The sequence below is a fragment of the Triticum dicoccoides genome, chromosome 5B (assembly GCF_002162155.2).
Source record: "Triticum dicoccoides isolate Atlit2015 ecotype Zavitan chromosome 5B, WEW_v2.0, whole genome shotgun sequence".
NCBI lineage: Eukaryota > Viridiplantae > Streptophyta > Magnoliopsida > Poales > Poaceae > Triticum > Triticum dicoccoides.
The window spans coordinates 706,040,245-706,046,444 of NC_041389.1; the positions used below are offsets into that span (position 1 = coordinate 706,040,245).

At 44.5% G+C, this 6,200-nt stretch overlaps 1 long non-coding RNA gene across 2 annotated transcripts; it reads right to left on the reverse strand.

The window, feature by feature from the left end:
- Positions 1-1,604: 1,604 nt before the first annotated feature.
- On the reverse strand, positions 1,605-4,377 carry LOC119306768. Of its 2 annotated transcripts, none has more exons than XR_005149032.1 (4): positions 3,779-4,377; positions 2,538-3,125; positions 2,364-2,452; positions 1,605-2,268 (listed from the first exon to the last, which is right to left on the reverse strand). It is a non-coding gene; the product is annotated as an uncharacterized LOC119306768 (long non-coding RNA). The 2 variants fall into 2 exon arrangements; XR_005149031.1 differs by having other exon boundaries at positions 3,228-4,377.
- Between the last annotated feature and the right edge of the window lie 1,823 nt (positions 4,378-6,200).

Sequence of the window (6,200 nt, forward strand, 5' to 3'; positions counted from 1 at the left end):
AAATCCACAAAAACTCATGATTTTAAAAAAGTTCTTGAACATATTTTCATAGACATATTCAAGAACAAACGAACCAAAATATAAAAAACAAAATGAAAACCTGGAAAAAGTTTCTATAGAAACAAACCGAAGAGAATTGCTCCCGAATCGAACCTCATCACGCACCTATGCTCGCAGCCTCCAATGCGCGGCCCCGGTCCAATGCGCGGCCCCGATCATCCTGCGCGGCCCCGGTCCAATGCGCGGCCCCGATCCAAGGCTGCTGGCTGCAATCTGACCTCGGCGCAGGTGTTTGAAGGAGAGCTCCCTCTGTTTTTGTTCGATTCGCTTCTTAGATTTGGGGTCACCAGCCGTCTGATCTGCCGCCTTTTGATGTCGAAATTCTGGCGTGTTTTTATGTGTGCGATTCACGGAACGGGAGGTGAGATGGGCAGTGACATGAAGCAGCCTAGCAGGTTCAACACGAGCGTCTTGTCCGTATGGATATTGGCACTCTTCCTTGCGTCTTCCGGTGATGTTTTTTTTTTTTGCGCCTTCCAGTAATTATCTTCAGGGCAAATTATCATATATAGAATTGCATACAAGTGTTATTAAGATTTTACATACTACTAGTACAGTGCCCGTGCGTTGCCACGGGCCTTAAAAAAATTAAGAACATTCTTTTGTTGATATTGGGTTATTCTTAGCATTACTATGTCTTCCTATTCATTGTGGATTGGCTGTTACTGATTGCATATCAAATGTCACACATATACAAAAGATAGCCAATAACATACAAAAAATAATTGAAATCCTCTTCACTTGTAATCTATTTCGATAAAAATGTAATTCACTAACATACTATCAGATCTAACGCAGAAAATAAAGAAAGTGGTACAAGAACATACAACTCGTTACTGTGCATTATAAATGATAGGTGGCACATGGATGCCTTTTTATGCTTAAGACCAATCCTCCCATGAAAGCATGTCTATTTTTATTATCTATTAATTAAAGAGAACACATGCATAATTTTGTTCCCTTATTCCACGATTCTACAACCAGACACTTGATTGCATTTTGCAATTCCCTGGCAAACCATTACACATGAAATTAGGCACTTGAAACATACAGGTGCGGCACATACCTAACCATTAAGAACCATGGCAACATAAAATATTTTAATATTTTCCCATCTACTATTCATAGCCTGGACAGGCCCCATCTATTTTTCTTGGCTCGGAAGGACTAAGGCCCCTCCAACTGCGCTCAACCTCTAGTATATCTCTTCTTTGAAAGCCATGAGAACAGTCATTTGGTAAGATCGTTCGTGATTATAAATGGCAATTATGATAACTTAGCATCTAATTTTTTGCAGTAGGCTTTTAACCTAGTGTTTTCCTAAAAAAAGATACGCAGGTGAATAAAGCATTGCTCGAGATAGCATTGTGAGTTGGTTTGTGCTAAGATCATGCGAACTTTCACAAGGATGTCGATAATGACCACCTCATCTAGTAGATTCTCAAGGAAAAATATCCTATTCTACACATATATCAAACCTATATTATTTTTTGGTGTAAATTAAGGCTTGAGATTCAACTTTGGCTTATATGAGTCGATTTTATTTTTTATTTTGTAGGAAACCATGTAAAGTCCACTGATATTTGATAGTTGAAAAATTGGAAACTAAACATTAGCATATTCTAGGGGACCAACACAAGTGAGATATGTGGCCAGCGGTAAAGAATATTGACCACTCAAAACATAAGTAAAATTGTTCAACATGATGTACCTGGAAATTATCGGCGTGAATAAATGTCACTTTAAAAAATAGCCTTGAATTTTTCTATAGTTAATTGCCCAGGCGATGCCACAGAGACATACATATTTGAGTGGCTCAACTTCAATCGTCCTGTAAATCTTCCCTCCCTCTCTGATCGTCCTCTCTCTACATATATGCCCATCTCCCTTCCTCCTATCTCCCTCTCTCTACATATATCCCCATCTTCCTTCCTCCGGTCTCCCTTCCTTCCACCCTCTCTCGCTCATTGTAGGCGTCACAGGGGACAGACATTTTGTAAAGTACTAATAATTTCCAAGGACCATTGTTCGCCTACATCTATAGCACATGCCTCCCTTCCTCCCACCCACTCTTCCTAAGGTCTTCCTACCTTCCTAAGGTCTTCCCACGACAAATGAAAGGGAACAGAGAAGTAGCGGAGGTTTGCTTCGGATATTCTTCCATTGAGATACCATGCTGAACGGAAGCTTCTTCGTCGATTCCTGCACCTATATAACAATCATCAAGCATATCAAATAGGGCTTGGTGTTCAGTAAACAACTGGAAAGGATTAAATGGAGTCTGCCTTTCACGAAGTGCCTACCAATGTATCCCGTCGGATGTCTCTTGCGTCAACTCTATAAAACACTTGTAACAAACTTCTTCCCTGCTCAATATATTGGAGCAACTATGCTGCATTTGTTAGAAGAAAATGACTCACAAGGAACAATCATTTTCTCTAGATAAAACATAAGAAACAAGTTGTATGTTGACTTACTCCTTTAAATCAAACATGCTCCATGGCATGGCAAAGTCTTCATGTTCCTATCAAAACCGCAACCGAGTTGCAGAAGCACTTGGTCTTATCTCGTAATCTAGCAAATAATCAGAACTACCACCAAATGTGACTACCACGGTACCACAATGCTATGTCATGGTATCACATATCAATCCGTCATGAGTCATAAGACAAGAATAATACTATAGCCAAGATCTAAATGGGGCTTCACTGCATCTACAACTGGATTTTCAAAGAAGCATAACTGAAGCATGTTGAATAAGTACAAACAGATTCTAATGATGTATATCTGTATATGCAGCAAGTTGAAAAGTAAGAGATGCAGACAGCAAGCAATTGTCAGAGCACTTCAAAATATCATGATTAACCGGCGGCAAATAAATCATGAAACATGGGCTGTAACTTTCAACAAATAAACCAAACAACATAATCTCAGCATCCATCGGCATTGCAGGTGACGACCATGTTGCTGCCCTTGCCATTGTGGTTACGGTCATCCAAATCTTCCTCCTCGTCCCTTGATATAAATAATGCCCAGCATTGTGAACACGGCGACTCGGTTTTGACCTGCATCCATGCGAGTGAGGTGGATCAGAGACTGATCTTGCATGAAAAGAAGAGGAAAACTATGGGAAAATAGAGGAACCCAAATGAATCTTGTTCACATACATTTGGTGTGTAGATGGATGGTTGCGACAGTGGAACAACAACGCATGCCGGCATCAAATGGAATATTTCTTACGACGATTGCTTGCAAGACTCGGTAGGGCGGAGGAGCCTTGGTGTAGATGGCTACGGTCTGTGTCGGCTACGTTCTTTCCATTAGAGCACGTACGTACGCAGTGGTTGCTAAATGTGCACATTCAGCTCAGAATTCAAGAATCAAGAAACTGTATTACTAATAAAGACTAAATGTGCACATTCAGCTCAGAATTCAAGAATCAAGAAACTGTATTACTAATAAAGACTACATGTGCACATTCCAATGGTGAACTACAAGGATGCTACTACAACAGAATTGATATTAAATCGGAATTACAAAAGACTGAAGAAATTACTGTTATAAGCACTCTTCCAAAGTTCAGAACCAGATATACTTGCTAAACTTTGTAAGTTCTTAAACTGTATAAATCTAGGATCCTAAATCTTTTTTCGTTGGCCAACACAAACAATCTGCAAACTTAATAGAAAAGAATGCAAAGAGAAGAAAAAAGGCAAACCTTATGTGTGAATCAATGGATTGTGTGCCCGGCAGCCAAGCCACACCATCCACGCAAATGAGCCTCGTCCAAATTCTTGTACAGTACATTATACGTCCGTTCCATCACGATTGGAACAACCAAACATCAAATAAACGCCAGCCAGCGAGATCCCTAGCCCCCGCCGAGGCGACTGTATCATCATTGTGATCCAGCCAAGGAGCAGCCACGCTTGGCAGGGGAAGGACCACGCCGACGCCATCGACGCAGATGAGCAGCGCGCGACCTGCCCCCACGGGTCCCATCGCAGAAGATGCCGACGGAAACAGGGACCTGGCCGACATCACCTCCATCATCCCGGACACAGTGTGCCAGGATGGCCGCCATGGGGAGTGGCTGCCACAGCCGCGATTCATGCAGAGACGGAAGACGGGGCGCGACAGCGGAGTTGGGAGAGATAGAAGACCGCGGGGCAGTCAGAGGAGGGGGGCGGCGGCAATGATTATGCGTATCTTTGAGTTCGTCAGCAGGGTTTGAAACCGCCCTGCCCTGGAGACTTTGCGGCGGCGATTCCCGGAGTTCGGCGGTGGCGGGATTCCCGGAGTTCGGCGGCAGTGACGCCCCAGCCGCTCCAACCCCTCAGCGATGCGGCCGCCCGCTCCCATCCTCAGTGCCCGCAACACGAGTTGGCGGCTAGGGTTAGCCGCAGCCCACAGGGGCGCGCGCTGGGGGGAACGGCGAGGATGTGCTGGGGATCGATGGGGGAGACAGGGGTGGAGCCGCGTTAGTGGCAGCTGACGCGAGAGCCGGATGGCGTCGCCGGTGGCGTCGGCCAGAATCAGATAGGATGGTGGCGGCGGATCTCGGAGGCGAGGAAGGGCTCCGCAGCTAGGGCGTCCTTGATGGAATGAGGAAACGGATCGAGGGGATTCGAGGGCAGGAGGAACCGCTCATACCTGCCCTAGCATCTTTTTTTCTCATTGGTTAATTTTCGTAGGTTAATTTTCGTAGAGTTTTTTTACATCCGTTTTTCTTTCAATTGACCGGAGGTTTGCACCCTCGTCCGATTGCAATCTCAGTTTTTTTTACGCTTGTCGGTTCAGTGCGGAATTTGCTGGGAGGTGGGATTGAGGACGAAAATAAACAGTTTCTGGTGGGACGAAAATTGACCGGCGGAGACTACCAACTGCTTCATTAGGAGTAGAGATACAGGCTTCAGGGCAAAATATCTTTAATTTGTAGTTCCATTATATATTATATCTTATATAACAGAAATTTTCCCTTAAGAAACATATTTTCTTTTATGAGTAACCACGCTCGCTTTTGTGTACATGAATCAATATGTCGTCCAGGTGTGGTCGCAGTAAGGCCTGTGAAATGCCCGACGCACAGTCCTCAAGACCCGGTTTGCATCTCCGTGGACGCATGTATCCTGCAATGTGGCAATGAGGGCTACCATTTCGGGTTGTGCAGCGGTGGCAAATGCGTGTGCTTCAACTGCCATTCACCACTTGACGCTAAACCGACACACAGAGCCTTGAGTCCTTGAACGAGTACGCACCTAATCTAATAAGCTGCATCAATAAACAAATATTGATATCCTTTTCTTTTTTTGTCTTCTTTGGTCCATTGTATGTGGATGGTCAGACACGATCTTGTGTTCTACTATATATTATCGTCGGATACTCGACCATTCAGCAGATTTGTATGGAAAACTAGATTTTTAACGGAAAAATAAAAGGTCGGTGTCCTCGTATATTTGCACTTCGTTGCAAAAGTGCATGCATGCCTTTCGTTCTAAGTTGGCAATAAAACAATCGCAAGTGGTTGATTATCGTCCAAATCGGAGTTCGGGTGTATCAGCTTTGGACCATTCCGATTTGGAGTTCGGGTGCATGAAATTAGTCGCTAGATTAAAATACAAACTAGTAAGACTAGTAGAACGTGCTACGGGCTACAATACATATAAATAAATCAAACAAACGGTTAAGATCGCCTTCATGGTCGAAACTCAGTTCTCCCTCATAAGTTCAGGCGTGTTCGAATATCAAACGGGCGCCCAACAGGCTCCCCCAAATTCCAACCGCTTGGACAGTTCGGGCTCCCCTTAACCCAGTCCATATGTGGGGAGAAATGTGGTTGTTTGGAATATCCATCATGTTATCTCCAACACGCGGTCCCAACACAAAAACCCCACTCCACAACACACCCTTCCCTTTCTCTCTCGAAACCTCCCATTCCCGTTCGGCTTCCCTCCGTATGACATTTCTCACTGGATCCCTCTCTTTTGAAATCGGATGAGGCCAACCTCACCTTCGCCATGGCGCCCTCTATCCTACACGATGTACTTCTGCACGGACCGCCAAGGAGGTATCCCCCACCAACCACCCTGCTCTCCACCTTGATCCCTTCCCCTGTGTTCAAAAAGACCTGCCACTGCCAT